General features: G+C 45.5%; 1 long non-coding RNA gene across 1 annotated transcript in view; it reads right to left on the bottom strand.

Annotated features, from left to right (window-relative positions):
• Positions 1-8,520: 8,520 nt before the first annotated feature.
• LOC107183204 overlaps positions 8,521-22,133 on the bottom strand; it is a 20,244-nt gene continuing 6,631 nt past the window's right edge. The window contains exons 2-3 of the long non-coding RNA XR_001513990.1: positions 12,912-13,039; positions 8,521-9,498 (exon numbers count right to left, since the gene is read on the bottom strand). This is a non-coding gene — a long non-coding RNA (uncharacterized LOC107183204). The remainder of the gene's footprint in view (positions 9,499-12,911; positions 13,040-22,133) is intronic.

Genomic DNA, 22,133 nt, shown 5'->3' with positions numbered 1-22,133 from the left:
GCTCTGTCCTCAGAGCCTTGTGCTGGCTGTGTCCCTCTGTGTCATCGTCACCGGGCCACCTCATTCTGCCTCTGCCTAGCTCCCATCTCCTGGTGCCCCCTAGGTGAACAGGCACAGTCACTAGCAATGTGACTGGAAAACAGGGAGCCAGCCCAGTGACTGGAAGGAGCAGCTCCACGTTGGGGGGAAGCTGCTCAGGGCTGGCAAGGAGGAAGAGTCCCCTGTGCTGGAGCAGCCACCCAGGGAGTGGAAATGACCAGGGCAGAAAGGGGGGGGGCATAATGACTAGAAGCTCACACTACCTGGAGCTCAGTGGGTGACCCTGTGGCCTTCTCCGATAGCTCCTATGAGGGGCTATTTAACATTTCCTGACTTCACAAGCCCCTCCAACGGGGTAGCCTCTGAAGTGCCACTAGCTGACCACTGTCATTCAGATCATGTCCCCAGGCTCAGAGGGCTGCCCATGGACTGACTCTGCAGGAAAAAGTTGTCTGTGGCCCTCTTAGGGTCCCTGCTGGGTCTGAAAAGTAAACTGACAAGGACAGATTAGCAGGAGAAAAGCTGACACATTTTATTGACTTTGTCCATGTGCATGGGAGCCTTCACAAGAGAACGAAGACCCAAAGAAGTGGCAAGAGCAGGTAGCTTTTATTTTTATACCTTTTAGACAAAGAAACAATCAATGTGTAGAGAACTGACAATAGGGTTTGGGTTGGAGGAAGTAAATGGTGAAGACGTAATTAGGAAGATAAGGATTGGTTTAACAAAGTTTGTGTGTATGGATTTATTGTCCCAAATTCCTCGTCTCTGGTGAAAATAATGTCTTCCCTCCCTGGGAGATTCATGGCCTGTTTCAGGGAAGAAAGGCCAAGATGGGGAGGGCAGAGTGAGCTGCCTGCTTCGGCTATTTTTAAAGAATCTTCAACCAATGGTATTTAATATACCAAGATGCCATATTTTGGGGTAGCGTGGCCTGAACCCTATCAGCCTTTCCCCTCCCCGCAGGGCCGGACTCAGTGAAGAATGTAATGAAAGCACTGAACGCTGTAAAATTAATTCTTCCCACAAATCTCTAGTGAATGCCTGCTGAGACACAGGCCCTGAGCTGGGCGCTGGACGCACAACAGGGAACAGATCAGACAATTCTCTGCTTCGATGGAACTTACATTCCAGTTGTGGGAGACTCACAATAAACAACAATAAATACACATCATGACTGGGAACAATCCAAAATGTCCATCAGCGGGTGAATGGGGTAACAAATTCTTGGCAGGTCCAAACGATGAAACACTGAAGCACTGCTCAACAACACTACTACAACAAACAACACGCATGATTCTTGAGATAATTAAGTGGTGTGAAAGAAGCCAGCTATAAAGCAGCACATTCTCTTTGGTTGCATTTATATAAAAGTCTAGAAACGACTAGAAAAATCTAGAAACTAGTCTCCAGGGACCAAAAGCAAAGTGGCTATTGTGTGAGGATGGTGGGGTGACAGGGGTAGGAAAGCAAATTGCAAAGGGGCATTGAGGGTAATATTTATGTTCTCTATGTTGACAGTGGTCAACATAGAGATGGCTTCATGGGCATGCCCATGTGTCAAAGCTTAACCAAACTGAGCACTTTAAATGTGTACAGTTCGTTGTATGTCAATTATTCCTACATGAAGCTGTTAAATATGTGCATATACACACACATACACACAATGTCATGTGCTATGTGAAAAATATAGCACGATAAAGAGGGAAGGACTGCCCTAACTGGTTTGGCTCAGTGGATAGAGCATCGGTCTGCGGACTGAAGGGTCCCAGGTTCGATTCCGGTCAAGGGCATGTACCTTGGTTGCGGGCACATCCCCAGTGGGGAGTGTGCAGGAGGCAGCAGATTGATGTTTCTAACTCTCTATCCCTTTCCCTTCCTCTCTGTAAAAAGTCAATAAAATATATTTTTTTTAAAAAGAGGGAAGGACATGCTGGGGGCAGGTGGGGCTAGTTTAGATGGCTGGTCAAAAAGGGTTCAGTTATCAGGTGATTTTGAGCAGAAACCTGAAGGAAGTAAGAGAACGAGCTATGGACTATCTGGAGCAGCGATTGCCAACCTTTCGGACCTCACGGACCATCAGTGGTCCACGGACCACCAGTTGGCAACGACTGATCTAGAGAAAGAACATTCCAGGTAGTAGGAAGGGCATGGGCAAAGGCCGTGGCAGCACACTACTAGGCCTGATTACTAGTAAGACCTTTGAGCTCTGTAATGGCTCAGAGCTGAGCTAATGATTCAAGATTTGTTCTAAATAATTGCCCCAAGCTTCAGGTACAGTCTTGCATCTGTCCTGCCTACCAGGTAGAGTCCAGGTCTTTGGCCTGAGCCTGGCTTCTCAGCACCTATAAAAGGAGCAGTCACACTAACCCAGCTCTGGAATCCACATGAAGATTCTCATTCAAGAATTTGAAGATCTATTTGTCCCTGTCTTCCCTGAAATGGGCAGGCAACCTGATTCCACTTTCAAACTCTTATGACCAAGAGTGACTGTATCTAACAAAACACAGAAGACCTCTGTAAAAAGAGTTGACATTTCCTTAGCATTTGCTGAGTGCTAGGCTCTGTTCAAAAACCTTCTGTGTATTTAATCTTCGCCCAAACCTGCCAAGTAGATACTATTATTATCCCAAGTTTATAGATACAGAACAGAGGCTGATAGAGGATAAAAAAACAAGCCTGAATAAGAAGTAGGGCCAAGACTTGAACCCAGACAGTATGACTCTAAAAGCCTGCCCTCTTAACTATCCACATATAACCCCACAGAGAGCTGCAACATCTCTGATTCTTAACCAATGGGGCTCTCTGAACACCTTCCATATTTGAGGCAATCCTATGGACTGAATTGTGTTCACCTAAAATTTGTATGTTAAAGCCAAAACCCCCAATGTGATGGTATCTGGAAATGGGGACTTTGAGAAGAATTGGGTTTAGGTCAGTGGTCGGCAAACTGTGGCCCCTTGAGTGTGGTTCTTCCACAAAATACCACGTGCGGGCGCGCACGTACAGTGCAATTGAAACTTCGTGGCCACACTCTAGGGGCCAAAGGGCCACATGTGGCTCGAGAGCGGCAGTTTGCCAACCACTGGTCATGAGGGTGGGATCCTCATAATGGGATTAGTGGCCTTTTGTAAAAAGAGATACCAGAACTGGCTGGCTCGGTCTCACCCTGTCTCCCTCCCTCTTTCCCTTCCTCCCTCTCTCTCTGCCATGTGAAGATACAGCAAGAAGACAGTTGTCTGCAAGCCTGGAAGAGGGCTCTTACCAGAACTCCACCATGCTGGTACCCTGATCTCAGACTTCCATCCTCGAGAACTGTGAAAAATAGAGGTCTGTTCTTTAAGCCCTCAAGTCTGTGGTATTTGTGATCTGACTAATACAGGCAGGGTCTAGGTCAGGGGTTGAGCCCATTCTTGGGTTCATCTGGGGCTCAGGTGTGGTCCACAGGAGGTCTGGGCTGGATCCACAGTGTTGGCCTCCCCCACCCATGTATGGGATTGATGTCTCAGGAGCTGGGGGGTTGAAGGTGCTAAGACTGGCTCAACCTTGTAGTTTTCTGAAAAAGGCAAGTGTACCTGCATTTTGGAGAGGGCAAGCCAGGCAATCAGAAGGGATAGAGTTTGGAGGCAGGTGGAGAGGAGGCACGGGGTCCAAGACAAACAGCAATTCGCAGAGAACTCTGCTATAGAGCAATGGGAGGTTGGAGGGGAGAGGCAGGGCAGGAGGTTTGGCAGGCGATGGGGCAAAGGTAGAAGGAAATTTCATGGGAGGCCCTCAGCTAAGTACACGACATGCAGAAAATAGGGCTGGCTGGCCAGGACAAAGACACATGTTCCCAAACCAAACCTTGTTCTTGGTCCTGTGTCCCCTGCCCCCTCTCCTCGAAGTTAGAGCAAAGCCCTTCCCGGACTCAGAGGCCTGATTTGGTTCCAGCTCTGCCCCTTACCTACTGTCTGCCTTTGTCAAGTAACCTCTTTATGATGTTCACCTTTACGAGGGAGGAGGCCAAATGATGACTGTGTCAGCGAGACCCCCATCTGTCAGTCCTCAGAAATGTAGGCCCATGGTGCCGTGATTCCAAAGACTACTGCCCAGTTGGCCCCAAAACTGGTCTGCCCTGAGTCCTCAGAGGGTGGGGATGGAGTGGCATTTTCAGTGACATTCAGTGCATGTCCAATTTCCAGTGGCCCATTCACCTTTCCCACGGCCTTGGGAGGGGCTCCCAGATCAACCTGTCACCTGCCCCCAAACTCACATTGATTTGCCCTGAGTGTTAGCAACCAGTGGGAGTAACCCCCTCAGTCCCATCGCTAGAAAAGGCTGAGGGAGGAGTAGCTGAGCATCCCATGGCATCTCGGGAACCAGTCACTCCTCTGGGATACTTACTACCAAAATCAGGACCGGAATGTGATGACAGGTGGTGGATTCTGGCAGGGACCTGTTGCCCCTGGGAAAGAAATGGCAATCTCTCGTCAGACCCTCCAGTACTCATTCAAGAAAAGCTCTGGGCTGGTCTGAGGAGTGGCCAGGAGCAGCCTGTGGAGTCCATTCAGGAAAAATGATGCCTCCTAGGCTCTGTGCTGGGAAGCTCTACCACTCATCCTTAAGGCTCATTACACCTACTTAAGCTCACAGGAACACCGAGTTCACAACATGCTTTCCAGCCTTGGGTGAAATGCCAACACACAGCAAGATTCAGTCATCTTTATTTCTACCCAATGATTCCTTGATCCAACACGTTAATTATATTTTATCTTCCAAGAGGGAAATAGCAAAGGAGAATGTTGCCAAACTAAACTACCTTTCTTACTTCCAAATAGTACTATTTCTAATCAGTTAAATGCAAAACAATATTATTAATAGAGTATTCTAAATCCTTTGCCTGTGTTAGCTTAATCCCCACACCATCCCTATAAAGTGGATACTATCATTATCCCCATTTTGCAGATGAGGAAACTGAGAAACAGAGAGGTTAAGTGACTTGTTATTGGTTAGTAGTTAATATCATTTTTAAATATATATTTTTTTATTGATTTCAGAGAGGAAGGGAGAGGGAAAAGGAGAGATAGAAACATTAATGATGGGAGAGAATGATCTATCACCAAGATGATATAGCACATAAGAGGTAAATTAGGGATTTAAATCCAGACAACTTGGCTTCAGATCCTTGCTCTCACTGGCAGAAATAATTTCCTGTCCTTTATAAGTGAACTTGATGGTGACAGTCCTACCTTGAGCAAGAATTGGAGGTATTTTTAACTGATTCATCTACACTCATTTGCCCAGCCTCACTCACCACCAACTACTCATGTTTTTTAGATGCCTGGGTGATCGAGTATAGAAAGAGGATGATGGCCCAGGGGCCAAGGTCTTTGGCTCAGACAATAGGCACTTATAAACTCTTTGCCCACTACAAACCAGAGTGGCCTCGGGTATGTATGACAGACTCCTGGGGTCTATCCACCCAGATGTGAGGAATAACTGAGCAGGCCAAGACTTCACTGAAGTCACAGGTTCCACCTTCCAAAAGCCATCCAAACAGGGTTTCAGATACAAACGCATGTGACTAAACAGCTTCCATACTTGTGTCTAGGTTACAGCTGTCCTATTGAATATCCATTTCCTTCTTGCCTTTGAAAGTTCTCCACTGATACTGACACTTTTCAACACTAGCCACATAAAAACATTCAGGTTCTAAATACAGCTGGTATTATACGCTGGGACACAGTAATTCTTTCAGAGTAATTCTGGGAACAAAATGCTTTCAGAGAGTGGGCAGTAAAATGATATTAACTACCGCCGGCTGGTGTGGCTCAGTGGTTGAGCATCAACCTATGAACCAGGAGGTCACAGTTCCATTCCTGGTCAGGGCACATGCCCCGGTTGCAGGCTCGATCCCCAGTGGAGCGCATGCAGGAGGCATCTGATTGATGATTCTCATCACTGATGTTTCTATCTCTCCTTTTCCCTCTCCCTTCCTCTCTGAAATCAATAAAAATATATTTTTAATGATATTAACTACTAACCAATAACAATATTTGTCACAGGCTAACATGCACACTTTGCCAACCATTATGCATGAATAATCTCATTTAAATCACAAAAACTTATTTTACTGAGGAAGAAACTGAAGCATAGAGAAGGTAATTAACTTGCTTACAACCACTCAGCTAATAAGTGGAAGACATGAAGAGTGTGGCCTTTGAGGAATTTTATTATTTCCAAACACATGAGGCTGTGGGGTTACAAAATAATAGAAATCCCAGTCCCTGCCCCCACAAGTTGTCATTCTAACAAAGAGAGGACATAAACGAAACAGAAGTCACTAACTTAATGCAACCAATGTTTATTGAACACATGCTATGTGCCAGTCGCTCGAGGTACTGGGGAGACAGTGGCCTCAGGGAGCTTTCAGTTTATTGGGAACACAGACAGAAACCCAAAATAAAGAATTATAAAGAAAAATTATATGAGTAAATGCTGAAGTATTTCATAGAAGATGCTTTGGGACGATTCCTCTGAGGCGGTAATAGCAGTGAGACAGTAAGTATCAGGAAAAAGTAACATTTTCAGGGGCCAGGGATTGGTCCACGAAGCCCTGGGATCTGTGTGCCTGTGCTCAGGAGGGTTGGAGAATGGACTGGGAGAGGGGGCATGTTTCAGGCGAAGGTATCAGAATGGGCACGCAGAACTGGGCCTGACGCTGGTGAGAGTGGTCAGCTGCTCCATCTGACCACCACACAGCACGTGAGCAGGAGGAAAGGGAGAGGAATTTGGAATTGTGGGAAATGCTGGAGAAGGGAAGGTCTTCTACCGCCTAACGTCTCTTGTGCTTGACCTCGATCCCTCCTCCTGCTGTCTTGGTTCAGGCTCACCCTCCAATCTGATCTCACACTACCATCAGAGGGATGGTCTAAAAAGGCAAACCTTCCCATCCATGACTCACTGCTGCTCCCAAACCCCTCCACAGGCTGGGCATGTTTTCAGGAGAAAGGGACAGGCTCCTTAACTGTGGCACATGGGGCCCTCTGGGCCCAGCCCCACCTGCCCCCCATCTCCTCTCTCTCCTTCAGGCTGCTCAGCCTCCAGGAGCCCTCCCTGTATCCAGCCAGGGACTGACTGCCCTGCAGGACCGGGCATTGCTTTTGGCCTTCGTCCCCACCAGGGCCGAGCTGAAGGAGAGCCAGGGGCTGCTTCGCCCTCCCTGCGGCCCCACTTGTAATCTGTGCTCCTCTCAGCACAGCGGGACTCGATTGTGACCGTCAGAAGAGGCCTCCCTGCTGCGGAGAGGAGTCTCTCTCTAGGTGTGGGTTCCTGGACAGATTTTTATCTGTCACTCTGCTGCCTTTCTTTAAATTGTGTTCATCAAGAACACAGTTCCTCATTTGTATGTGCGTCTCGCAGCCTGCTTTCACTATGAGGTAGAAAACATCTATTTGCATTTTCCTCCCTTCCTCCCAACACCCACAACTTTCGGAAAAAAAATTTTTTCACTCTACAGGGCAAAACACACTGTTATTGATGTTTCCCTCCCTTGGAATGTTTTCTTGGCTTTCCATTCTTCTTGCCTGCGCAGCACACCGGACCTGTGGAAACGCAGAGGTCCCAACAGCACTGATCCATCTCCAAGCCGCTCATTGGCTCAAGTACACAGTTTCACAAGATGGGAGTGGTATGAGGAGTGAGGATCAGCAGGCCCAAAAATAAGGCAATGGGTTCTTGGCCTCTGAGCAGGACTGCAGATTAATTGTTAAACCGGAAAATGCCCTTGAGGAATATAGACACAGCTTTGAAGTATCTAGGAACACATTTAATGACCCGAAGACAAACTTCAAGAGATGAAAAAGCTAGTGTTTTTTGAACTACTTCTACACAACAAGCCTTTTACGAGCACTGTGCGTTGGTGTGAAACAGAGAGGATTCCTGCCCCTAAGAGGCCCACAGTCTACTGAACTGTCCATCACTCCTGACAGTAAATAAGCACCCAAAAGGTGGCCTGTGGAAAGGAGAGGAGATGTTTGAGGCTGGACAGATCCGTGGGTGACTAAAATTGCCTGTGAACCATGGAGGTGGACTCCAAGTTGAAGGGGGTGAAGAGAGAGGGGAAGGCCTTGGCAAAATTGGAAGGAAGAAGCAGGAAAATCCAATCTATGGATGAAAGGGCAGCTCATGGCAGCTGGGCTACCTCCTGGTATATTGAAGTGAGAGGGGAAGGTGGCGTGATTTGTTCACCACTTGTCTTCCATGCTGAACTTGAAGTTGTATGAGGGTGTGGACAATGTTGTTGTTGTTCATCTCTACCCCTAAAATTAAGCAACATTCCTGCCATAGAATAACTGCTTTATGAATATTATTAAAATTAAACATTAGATGAATAAATAGATGTTTTGGATATAAGGTCAGATACACTGTAAGCCAGTTGAGTCAAGCATTTCAACCATGACCTCTGATCTTACTTTGAAACAAAAGAGTAGATAGGGAGATAAGAAAGCTAGTGTTTATTGAATTACTACTACGTAACAAACCTTTTATGAGCATTACATCATTTCATTTTCTTAGCCACCCTTTTATTTGGAGAAATTGAGACTTGGGGAGGGTAAATAACTGGCCAACATCACCCAGCCAGAAAATGGTGGAGCCAGAATTCAGACCCAAGCCTTACTTTGTTATTCTCAGATCCAAGGCTACTGGCACGTGACCGTGCCTGCCCGTCATTGTCATAGCATGCTCTGCAGAACCTCAGGCTCCTCAGCCCCCATAAGGGACATCAAGACCAATTCGGTAGCAATGGGGACCAAGAACACAGACACCCACCCAGCTTCAAGCAGAGAAGTTCTCATTTTCTCTACTTCACATGTGGGCCTTCCTGATTTCATCCAACTTTTACTAGGGGGAACAAAATGGAATTAGAAACCACTGTGCTGGACCATGCTGCTTCCTAGAATAATTCCATCACCAATTTGCTGTGGGATCCTGGTCAGCCACTTCTTCCTTCCGTTCTTATACAAGAAAGACTGGATGACAATGCTGAAATCCTATTGTGCTTCTTAACTTTCCAGAGAGAAGATTAAATGAAAAGCTCGTTTAATGAATGAAAATGGCTGGACCACCTTGAATAAAATTCTAGATAAAGTTGTGATTCCATCAATGGCAGCAAATAGAAGGATATGATCAATTACCAGGTGGATCCTCATTGACTCGTTGCCGGATGCCTAGGCTGATGCCTGCCAATAGCATCTAACTGAGACTCAAAAAGCAAACAGGAGCCCGTCTTTTGGTAACCAGCACATGACAGGATACCGGGATCTTAGTAGACAGTCCACAGAGGCTCATCCACTTACCCATAGAGATGTAACAAATGGATATACTGATTCTCGAAGAATTCATAACTGGAAATAATGTCGCCCTCTTCTATGGTTTGACCATTTTTATACCATGTTACCTCTGGCTTGGGCTGACCTGATGATACAGAAAAAGAACATTCTTATTAAATTAAGTAATTTTACAAAAAAAAAAAACCTCATAAAGCTATGAACAAGAAAGGGTAATAAGCATGTTATCTGCCTACCCTGGGGCTGTGCTGGGGTGGGGATGGGGCATACAGAATGGAAAATGCTGTCTCTAATTTCAAGAAACTATTATGAAAAATTATCTAAAACTTAGAAATAAGGCAAAACATGGATAATATCTTCTTTCAATGTCATATGGGAGCAGAGGTCCATTGAAGAATTATCTAGGGGAATGTACTTAGTTCCACTCAATAATTACTATTGATTAAAATTCCCCCTTTAGTGAATTTACATGTAAACTTGTAGATTTTTGTCCAATAGAGTTGCAAATAGTCTCTGTGTCTGGCAGAAAAGTTAACTCCCTAAGTTATGGCTTATTGCCCCGATAGGACATTAGCCACTGTTTTACCTAACCCAGCAATCCTAGCCTAATGTTCCTTTACTAAATTGTCTACTAATACGTAATTCTTCAAATGTTCTCTGATCAGGCCCCAATACTTTCTGGTTCCCTTTTTATTTAAAGAGTTGAAAAAAATCTTTGAAATGTTAATTTCATATTTGCTTGGGAGTCACTTTATCTTTCTCAAAGTTATACATTAACAGCACTTAGAGCTGATTGTAAGTTATGGTACAAAAGAGAGAAGAATGAAGTGGATTAGCAAGTGCCGTGTCTTTCTGAGGATGAAGGAGTCTGGAATGTAGGTTTCCCAGGCCAGTACTGTGCATATGTGACTGATGTCACCACAGAAAGTGACCTACGCTTTCTCCCTCAGAAGGCCTTTATCCTCCCTGGTGATCATTAACTGAAGGACATGTGAGTAGGTTAATCTGGTAAAGCCCCAGGAATTCCATTCACACCTTGGGATTCCCCCCCACCCCACCTTGTGATGGGTCAGGAATTTCTAGTGTGTCCCAAAGAGCTTTCTTGGTAGCCTCCATGTCATTGAAAAGGAATTGGAAATGGTAAGAATTCCTTCTTTTTTTACAGCAGCGTAGTATTCCATTGTGTAGATGTACCACATTCTAATCCACTCATCTGCTGATGGGCACTAAGGCTGTTTCCAAATCCTAGCTATTGTAAATTGTGCTGCTATGAACATAGATGTAAGAGATCAACGGAACGACTTGTATGCATATGAGCATAAGCAATGGACACAGACAGTAGGGGGATGAGGCGTGCTAGGGGACTAAGGCTGTTTCCAAATCCTAGCTATTGTAAATTGTGCTGCTATGAACATAGATGTAAGAGATCAACGGAACGACTTGTATGCATATGAGCATAAGCAATGGACACAGACAGTAGGGGGGTGAGGCATGTGCTAGGGGCTGGGAGCAGAGAAGAAGAGGTCAATGGGAGAAAAGGACACTCATGTAATACTTTAAACAATAAAGACTTTAAATTTAAAAAAGAAGTGAATTGGAATGTGCTATAGGCACGGGAGGAAAGTCTGGTATTTGGAAAAATACACCTTTCTCAGTCCATCCTAGGAACAGTCTTATATTTTCTGTCTTATTTATCTCATGACTTTTGGCAAGCAACCCCAGACACCACTAAGAGAAGGACTCTATGTTCTTCTGAGACCCGTACCTTGGAGATACCTGGGACTGCTCAGAGCCCGCCCTCTCTCCCTGTCCATGTCTCATCTAACTTGGGGTCTCCTGGCAGGACTACCTCCGTGCCAACACCATGAATGTGCTGAGTGGCAACTGCGGGTGTTCCTCTTTGCCTCCGCCTCCAGGCAGGCGCCTGAATAATCAGTCTCTGGAGCCAGGAGCAGACAGACCTGCATGCAAGGACTCGTACTTCATCCGCAGTGTGTGGCTGGATCTCTTTCAGACAAATGACTAAACCACCAAAAATGAGCTTCCCTGAGAAGCCATCAAAGAGGTTGCTGGCCATAACTCATTTTCACCTGTTCCTATCAGCCTCTGTCTCCCTTTGAGTCTGTTTTATTCTATTCCTTTTTAGGGCGCATTGAATTGCTCTTTTTGTGTGTGTGCGTGACTTTTTCGAAGAAAGTAAGTAAAGTATGCATGAGCTGGGTCCGGGGCACTCGTTGTGCTCTCTGGGGCTCCGGTGTTCCATTCAGACTGATCAGACCTCCAGCTGCTTCGTGGCTGACGGTTTGTTTCCCTTTGTGCGATACAGATCTGAGCAATCAGCCAGAAATGAGACTTGCACAGTGAATTGTACCTTGTGGGTGGTTCTCTTTTCTCCCTCTGTTTGCTGGAAACTTCCCCAAAATCCTACCTTTGTTTTTAAAACCTACCTGCAGGCCACAGATTGAGACTCACCTCCAACTTTTCACAAGAACTTAGCTAATGTGTGTGTGTGTGTGGCAGCGACGGGGTGAGTGGTGGTTGGGGCGGGGGGTGCCAGTAATAGGGTATGTCCAAACACTGGGGCTTTCTGGGGAGACAAGAGGGCCCTGTTCTGAAGCTCAGGAGTGGAGCTGTGCCTGTCCCTCTATCTGAATGGCTATGGATACACCCCAAGAAAGAATGGGGCCCAGCTCTGGGCTTGGAGAGGCTGAGGGCACATCCTACACTCCAGCGTCCAGGCAGAGACCAGACTCTGCTAGGACTCTGGCTAAGGAAGTGCCTCCATTTCAGAGGCTGGCCCCACTCTCCGGACTTAGAAGAAGGGATCAGGGGGAGAAGAATTTTCTGTTTGTCCTCACAAAACACCACTGGGGCCTCCATGTTTTTGAGGGTAGAGCCATAATCCAAGAAAGAAAGAAAGAAAACAGTGCACCAGGTACAAGATTCCACTTTCCTACCCAATTATTCTTCTACACTCTTTTCATCAATCCTTTCCACGTGTGTGTGTGTGGGGGGGGGGGTGTACAAATTCTGAGTCAGTTCTGGGCTATTTATTCTCTGGCCCAGGAGGAATTCCGGGCCCCTCCTTTTCTTCCACTGGGCACCTCTCCCTGGTGTTAACCTTTTCACTGCTGACTAGCACACCCGAAGAAGGTAAGCAGTGGGGACAAGAATTTAGCCAGTTTGGGGATAGCAATAAAAGAACAATGGAAGAAGGGGTCAATAAACGGTCTGAGGTAAGGTTATTCACACACTCCCATGGGCCACAGGAAATCAAGGGAGGAGTATCTGGAAAAACAACCAGTGTGGAAGCTGCCTAGCCAAGAACCACAACATGAAGTGATGATCACTAAATGTGTCCAGGAAGTGAAATCTTTTAGGGGGAAAAAAATCATAGGTTTAATTGCTCAACTGGCTACTTGGAATAAACTTCCCAGGTAATTTTCCCAGGTGATGTTTTTTTAGTCATGCCTTTGTGGGCCAAAGAACCCGATTGGCAGGGAGATAAGTGTCAGAGGGCGATCGGCTAGTGATGGTTACCAGATATTATGCAGCGAAGCACGGTGTCTGACTTCTCAGGAACCTTCTGGGAGAGCAGCATGGATAAGAAACACAGTGTGCGCCTCTGAGGCCCTCCTGAGTCCGTCATCCTCTCATGCCACGTGGATCTGAAAAATAAAGGTGCCCAGCATCACCATTTGTTTGGGGACTCGTCTGACTTTCCCAGGAGTTAGAGAAATGGAGAAGGAGAAGGAGCGTGGCGCTGCTCCCGGGCTTATCCAAGGCTGGGATTGGCGCTCACGCCAGTGGAACCTGGAAAGCAAAGAGCGCCCTCTGCGCCCGTGTGAACCCAGCCCTATATAAGCCAGTACAGCCGCAGTTCTGGAAGCCAGGCTTTCGTTAGAGTGCGCTCTCTTGATTCATCAAGCTCCTCCCTTCCTCCTGTCCCTCCACCTTGTTTTCAGTAAACCTTTTTTTTAAAAATATATTTTTATTGATTTCAGAGAGGAAGAGAGAGTGAGAGAGAGACAGAAACATCAACAATGAGAATTATTGATTGGCTGCCTCCTGCATGCCCTATACTGGGGATCAAGCCCACAACCCAGGCATGTGCCCCGACCAGGAATCCAACCATGACCTCCTGGTTCATAGGTCAACGCTCAACCACTGAGCCACGCCGGCTGGGCAGTAAGCCTCTATTTTTAAATCTGTTTAGTCTCCTCTCTTGATTGCTATCTTGCGGGGAGGGGGCAAGAGCCCCCTTCACTGGTGACACTCAGACAGGCTTTCTCACCACAGCACTGCTGGCATGTGGGCCCGGCACTTTGTTGTGGGGTCTGTCCTGGCTTCAACCCACTGGATGCCAAGTGGTGACAATCAAAAATGTCTGCAGACATTGTCGATGTCCCCAGGGAAGGGCAGCCCTGGTTGAGAACCCCCAGTCCTAGAGGATGGCAGGACAGCCAGAGCCCAGATGGACAGGGAAGACACTCATGAGCCACAGCTGGGGCCACCTCCTCTCATTTTTCTTTCTCTCCTCCAAGTCTCTCCATATTAGACTCAAAAAGTGCATATTTGCCTCCAAAAAGAAGAGCTGATTAAATGCAAAGGAATCTCCAGGTGGGAGGTGTTCTGAAATTGGGAAAGTACTGCCCACAAGAGCACTAGACAGGTGCCCCCGGAGGGCGATGACAGTGTTTTCCCACAAGCACGCTTTCATTGCTACAAGTCGACCATAACATCTGATTGGTCGCCAGGTGTGTTGTTCATTCCCTATGTGAAACCTGAAAGGTCTCTGAATATCAGGGTTAAAATTTTTAATTTAGGAGAATACACTTCCTTTCTCAGGAAGAGTGTGTGCAGGAGCTGAGGTTTAACCAACCCATGAAAAGGGTAGAAAACGCTGTAAGTTGAAGAAGTTGTATATTAGCATCAAAAAGGAAAAAACCACTTGGGTGTGGGACAGAGCCCGTGGGCTGCAAGGGAAGTTTGAGGGCTGCAGGGATATGTGGGGAAGATGGAGCCAGTGAGATTAAAAGGAGAATTTTGAGACATTTTGGTCTGTGGTGATGAATTGGATCCTTTTGACATTCTTTAACAAAGACTTGAATTGCATTTCCAGTTATTTGTTGTTATAGGACATTTTAAATGCAACCATGCTGAGATTGGACCTCAGGGGGTTCCTGGCTCATTCATGTGTTATATTTAAAAGCATCATAGGCCCCTCTCGATGTAGACAGTAAATTGGTTGCACAGAAGAGGAAGAAAATCCATCTGCAGGGTGGCAAGTAGACCCCTCCATCCCAGATTAAGTGACAGGTACGCTCGATTGTTGAGGATTGGAAGGTTCTAATAGGTATGAACAGGTCACAATTGACATGTATTTGTATTTAGTTAAAAGTCATAGGGATATCTAATGGGAAAGTTGTTCTTAACAAGGTTGAAAGAAGTATCTAAAAACAACTCAAAAGGGCAATGTTCATGCTAGCCATCTTGCACAAGAATGAAAATGTTTAAACTTGGAGAGTGTTATTGAGTTATTGTTGAATCAAGGAATAAGCCAGAGCAAGTGTGGGTCTGACAGTGCAGAGAGAACCAGGAAAATGGGTGGTGACATGCTGTCCTCCCGCTGCTGAGGAAATTGGGTCCATCCCTGCACAGCACGTGCAGAGAGAAGCCACCTGTTATCACCATGCATTTACTCAGCCCATTCTGAGGTCTGAGCTGGAGCTCTGGGTGTGATTTGAGATACAAGTTGTTATTTCTCCGGATTATTGAACAAATAACTTTCAGGGCTCAATATAAGCATAAGAGAGGAAGAAGGAAATCTAAATCCAATTTCAAATTTTTTATGGTATTTCACAACTAGAAGGCAATTTGAATTCACGATCTCATCTACTGTCCTTCAATCACTATAAAATATGAACAAGGGTTGGGGAACGTATAAATGTAGAGAGAGGGAGAGAGAGAGAGAGAGAGAGAGAGAGAGAGAGAAATGATATAAAAAGACAGCGAGGGTTAGATTTAGAATCATCCCCTAAATAAAGATACTTTGTGCATTTATTGCTGGTCTAGTAAATTTCCCAAAGATGAGGAATATGCAATTTATATATTTTGAATCCACAAGTTAGTATATTGATTTGGACAAGGCACATAGTCAGGCTTCATTATCCAAGAAGGGCAGTGGACCAGGAGTCAGGAGTTGTCGTCCTCAAACACTTCCATTTATCATTTTGAATGGTGACCTAGCACAATTGTTAAACGGTCCGGAGCCAGCCTCCCTGGGTTCAGGATTTTCTCCTGACTTAGCTCAATAGACATGTCACAACCTCTCTGTGCCTCAGGCTCCTCCACTGTAAAACGGAGGCGAGCTAGTTGTAGATGCTTCATAGGCTGCTGTGAACATTAAATGAGCTGTCGCCTATAAAACACTTAGTACAGTGCCTGGCACAAAAGCGCAGGCTCAGTAAATGTTAGCACTCATCTTTTTTTAAAGTGCAGCTTCAAGTTGGAAACACCAGTTCATCTGACCTGTTGATGGGCAGTGATGCTGATATATCTGTAAAACTTCTCTTCTAACAACTTTAAAGAGGTGTAATTCACATATAATTCACCCACTTGGAAGTGTACAATTCAATGGCTTTCAGTATATTCAGTTATGCAACCACCACCACAATCAATTTTAGAACATTCTTAGCACTTCAAAAGGAATCCTACACTCCTTAGTTTCCCCCTCTCCATCTTCCCGTCCTCCCCTGGAACACACATCCAGCCCTGGGCAACTACTGATCTACTTTATGTCTCTATGGACCCACCTATCCTGGACATTCTATACTAACAGAATCATATAAAATGTGATCCTGTGTGGCTGGCTTCTGTCCTTGGGCATCTTGTCAAGGTGCATCTGTGATGTAGCAGGTACCAGTACTTCAGTCCTTCTGTGGCTGATCTGCAGCTTCCTCAGAAATAGCCATTGCGGCAAAGGGATGATGCCCTGCTCTCCACCCTCCTAGGAGTCTTACCCAGACAAGGTGGGTGGTGAGGCAGAGAGGGAGCTCTCCTGGCTGGAAAACTCTCCTGACTGGCAAGCAGCATAGGACCACACCCAGGCTTTGTCACCTGCTGTGGCCAAATCTACCTGCAGCTCTGCCACTTGCCTAGCCCAGGTACCGAGCCTGTGTCCTCATCTGTAGAAAGAGATAATGATACTGTTCTACGACTTAGAATAATGTATGTCAGTGGCCTAGGAAAAACCTGTCATGTAATAGGTTTTCAAGATGGCAATCATTAGGCTGCAAGGAAAGACTTCATTTGTTTCAGCCTTTTCTGCTGTGGGTTACCACAGTGATTTTTTTTTAAGTGATATGCCAATTAATGTCTAAAAATCTCTCCTGGTATACCAGCCATCTGTCATCATAATTTACAAGACATGACTCCTCATATCCCCATTCTCAGGGTCCACCGCTAAGGATGGAGGGAAGAAAGGGCAAATCAGGCAGCCCAGAGTTGAGGTGACACTGAGGACCTCATGCGGCATCGATGACTCCTCCCCAGGTGACTGCTTCCTGACAGCGATGTCCCACAGGTGACCACACTGACGAACACACCGGTTGACTCACTTAGTTGGTTCAGTCACCGCAGGCGCGGGGCGCTGACTATGAAGGAAAGAACAGTTAAGTCAGGCGTGTTTCATGTTTCGTGGCTCCTCTGAAGGCGAGAACCCTTGAAGACAGATTTATCATTCTGTGCTAGAGCTGGATACCAGTATAGGATTACTGACATTCGGAGAAGGGGCCGCAGTGGGGTTCACGGACAACCTTGGCGAAAGAACGCGTAAACCGCAAAGAAGACAAGATTTGCGTTTTTGAGCTGTTTGCTTTCTTTTAAAAATGTTTTATCTTGAATCTTACAAAGCCTAAATGCGTACATTCCTATTCTTTAAAATACATAAAAGGTAAAGCCTCCCATAAGCACTAACCCTCATCACAGGACTTTCCCAAGAGGAGGTGCTGGCTGTCCTTTCGGGCATCTTTCTCTCCACGGACAGATCTAGTCCTTTAAATACACTGAGTGGCCAGATTATTATGACCTCCCCATCAGTACTTCATTGACACTTACAAAAATACTGAATACTGAAAACTTCCTAAGCAAATACTCTCAAGGTTTTATTTTTATTATTATTATTATTATTATTTGCATAACTAATTCACTTCATTGTACTGATGGGGTGGCCATAATAATCTGGCCGGTCATAATAATCTGGCCACTCAGTGTATATATTTATTAATGTTGTTGTATGTATGGCATTAACCTGCATATTCTTGCCATGCAGTCGGCTTATCTTACTTAATAGTATGTTCTGGCAGTCTGACAAGGTCAAGCCGACCCAGAAAGGTTGCATCATTTTGTAAAAACTGCTCGGTGATCTCAGCGCTGCGTGGCACGGCAATACCACGCTTAACCTGTCTGTTCTTGTGTTGATGACGTGGATCTTGGCTGGAGTTTTATAGACTGACAACTGTGTCTCAAAGAACACTGTGGTCCATGCCATCTTGGGCACATAAGTGGTTCTCTGGTCTAAATGCCAGGAAATTGAATTGCTGGATAGCAATTACTCATGGGTAGCATTCACATATTACATTTGGATAGATACTCCAAAATGGGCAGGGCCCTTCACAGAATAGCAGAAGGCTGTGGTAACCAAGCACCCAAATTCCCAGGTTCAGCTCTGCCCCTTACTAGCTTATCTCCTCTCTGCCTCAGTTTCTTCATCTACAAAACTAAGATAGTGGCAGTAATGACTTCATTTGGCTGTTAGGAAAATCAAGTAAGTGTAAAGCTCTTCCAAATAGCATAGTAAGCACTACATGCATTAGCTATCCGGGGATTAGGGTTTAACATGAGCAAAATTACAAAAATATCCTCGCCTCAAACTGGGGGAGAACAGGTAAGAGGTTATGGGAGAAGTCTTTGAATATTTAAAACTCTCCACTGAAGCCAGGTTTTATTTTGGCTAATCTGCCCCACGCAGATAGCGTGGCTGCTGTCAACTGAAGGAGCCAGGGAAGAGCCCTCGGCCACACAGATAACCTAACCAGCCCTCCTGGAGGGACAGGAAAGCCAGCTGTCGAGTGATCTCACTGGGGACAGGAGGGATTAGGTCTGATTACCCAGCCTAATCCAATGGCATCTGGGTTCCTGATTTTGCCATCTGAGTTACCATAGATTGGGGTGCCACACCCACTGCCACTTAATACCAGTCCCATATTAGTTAGGGGAAAGTACCCTCTCGAGATGGGTTCTGGAAATGTTGGGGGGTGGGGTGGAGGGAGGCAGACCAGGTGGGGAGAGACAACTAAGGTTTCTGGGGTGTCTTCTATGTGTCAGCCCCGAGGCTGGGCACTTGGGAAACATCATGGCATTTAGTCCTCACAGCTACTAGTAAATGAACAGGTGGGTGTTCTTTCCCGTTTCACAGACCGTGACTTGGAAGTGTAAGGGAACTTCAGTAGGTTGATGTAACAAATCTAATTCCTCACTGCCTGCAAGTGCCAGGGCTGGGCGAAGGGTCAGGTATTGGAGCTCAAGCGTTGTGCTCATCTTGGGTATGATTTTAGGGTTGCATATGAGAAACAGAGGCAAGAAAACAATGCCCACCATCACTAGTCATTATGGAAAAGCAAATTAAACCACAAGGACAGAGCATTCAGCATGACTATAATAACATAGACGGCCAAACAGCCAAACGGGTGAGGACATGAATAAAACAACCCTAAACGTGGCTGGTGGGAATGTAAAATGGCACAGACGCTTTGGAAAACAGTTTGGCAGATTCTTAAAATGTTAAATATAAATTTACCAAAAGACCCAGAAATTCCATTCCTAGGCATCCACCCAAGAGAAATGAAACCATTTAACCACACAAAGACTTTCATGCAAATGCTCTTAGCAGGATTATTCATAATTACCAAAAATTGGAAATAACCTAAAGGTCCATTGGAAACCATCTGAATGCCTAACTAGTGAATAGACAAAATATGGTATAGCCCTACAATGGAATGCCATGGAGTAATAAAAGAAAACAAACTAGGATGCATGGTCCAACATGGACAAACCTCAAAAACGTTGTCATTACTATGGTCAGTGAAAGAAGTCAGACACAAGATGCCACTTGTTATGACTCCATTTATATAAAACTAGAGGCCCCGGTGGGGTCCCTTGGCCTGGCCTTTGGGGATCGGGCCAAAACTGGCTCTCTGACATCCCCCGAGGGGGCCCGGATTGCGAGAGGGCACAGGCCAGGCTGAGGGACCACACCCCACCGGTGCACGATGGTGGCCAGGAGGGATCACAGGAGGGTTCCAGGGCATGTCCAGCCCATCTTGCCCAGTCCTGATCGGCCAAACCGCAGCAGAAAGCTAACCTACTGGTCAGAGCGTCTGCCGCCTGGTGGTTAGTGCATGTCATAGCGACTGGTCGAACAGTTGAATGGACACTTAGCATATTAGGCTTTTATTATATAGGATGTCCAAAAAAGCTATAGAGCCACAAAGTAGATTAGTGGTTGCTGGAGGTGGCAGCAGTGGACAGAACATTAATTAGGAATCAATAAACATGAGGGACATTTTTGGGGTGGTCAAAATGTTCTAAAACTGATCTATGGTGATGGTTGTGCACCTTGATAAAATTACTAAAAACATCATTGAACACTTATGCATTGTGTAAAATATGCCTCAATAAAGTTACTTTTTAAAATAAAGAATGAAGGAGACAGACATTTAATAAGCACCTATTATATTCCTTGCAGCATTGCTTGTGATAGCAAAAGACTAGAAGCCACCTAAATACCCATCAATCAGAATCTAAAAAAAATAAAATAATAAAAATCTAGTTACAGTGTATCTATACAATGAAATTTTTAATAGCAATAGGCACTAAAAAATAAAGCAGTTCTCTCTGGCCAGTGTGGCTCAGTTGGTTGAGCATCATCCCATGCACCAAGAGGTCGTTGGTTTGATTCTCAGTCAGGGCACATGCCTGGGTTGTGGGCTCAATCCCCAGTAAGGGGCCTGCAGGAGGCAGCCAACTGATGTCTCTCTCTCTTTCTCTTTCTCTTTCTCTCTCTACCTTCCACTCTCTCTCTAAAATCAATAAAAACACATTATTACAAAATAAGGCAGTTCTGTATGCACTGATATGGAATAATTTCCAAGATATATTATTAAATGAAATAAACAAAGTAAAAAAGAAAGTGTAGAGTATGCTAACACTTGTATAAGAAAAAAAAAGAATATTCCAATATGCTTGTGTATACACATAATGAGTCTAGAAATACACAGGGAATTGGAAAGCTGGTGGCCCAGGCCAACTAACTGAGGAAGGGAGGGACGCTAGTTGAGGACAGCGATTTTCTCTGCATATCCTTTTGGATGCTTTTTAATGTATAAATGTTACCCAATACACAAGTACAATTTGACTTTTAAATATGAATAGTGAGCAACTCCATGTGCCCACAGTGTTCCTGGCACACAGATACAGGGAACTGTGAACACAGATGTAGCTGCTGCTCTGAGCTCAGGATTCGTTTTGAACTTTTTGTGTAAAGATGAAAAAGAAAGTCTTCCCATTGATACTCCTGTCCTCTGCTACTTAAAATCTGTGGCAGTTTCCAGTTCTTTACAGAGAGCTTTTAAAAAATCGTTCAGGGTTAAATGAAACCTGTGAGAGGGTTTAGTACAGCGTTCTCAACCTGTGGGTCGCGACCTCTTTGGCGGTCGAACGACCCTTTCACAGGGGTCGCCTAAGACCATCCTGCATATCAGATATTTACATCATGATTCATAACAGTAGCAACATTACAGATATGTAGTAGCACCGAAAATAATTTTATGGTTGGGTCACAAAGTGAGGAACTGTATTTAAAGGGCCAGAAGGTTGAGAACCACTGGTTTAGTACCTCCCCTGATTTTACAATTGGGAAACCCAGATTAAGCGATGTTTCCCAAGGACACACAGCTTGTTGGCAGCAAAGTCCATGATTCTTGACTCTGATTTTCAATTTATTATGTTGATGGAATACATTCCTCTGCCTATTTTAACATTGTCCTCTCTCAGGGTAAAGATAGGCAACAGAGACAAGACCAAGATACTATACAAATACAGCGCATGACAGTGTTGTTAATGAGACCAACTTCTATGAATTAATTGGTAAAAATCACTGTGGGTTGGGGTTGAATGTAGTGGGCTAAGAGTTGTGGCCCATGTAGGCCTGTGCCATCAGGGTCATCACCAACCCTCTCTCTGGTTCCTCCTCCTCATCTCTGTCCCCCCAGCCCCACCCCTATCCTCCCAGGCCCCCTGTATCCGCATGCTCCCTCCTCACCATCCACAACAAAACCAGGAGCAACTCCTTTGGAGAATGGTAACTTTAAATGGGACCAAGAGGTAGAGAATCTCCCTGTGGAATTTCAGGCGTGGCCAGTATAGGGAGGGCCTGGGAAAGGTCCTGTTCTCCTGTCCCACTCCCTGCCCTGTAGTGGGCAATAGTACCAAGCCTGCCCCTGGTGTGAGAACTGAGTCTGGATTTATTATGCTGAACATGCCACCTCTCAGTGAGTCTGCTTAAAGCAGCGGTTCTCAACCTGTGGGTCGCGACCTCTTTGGGGGTCGAACGACCCTTTCACAGGGGTCGCCTAAGACCATCGGAAAACACATATATAATTACATATTGTTTTTGTGATTAATCACTATGCTTTAATTATT

Source organism: Myotis davidii, unplaced genomic scaffold (assembly GCF_000327345.1).
Source record: "Myotis davidii unplaced genomic scaffold, ASM32734v1 scaffold38, whole genome shotgun sequence".
NCBI lineage: Eukaryota > Metazoa > Chordata > Mammalia > Chiroptera > Vespertilionidae > Myotis > Myotis davidii.
The sequence above is the reverse complement of the archived record's forward strand: the minus strand, read 5'-3'. Positions and strand labels throughout refer to the sequence as shown.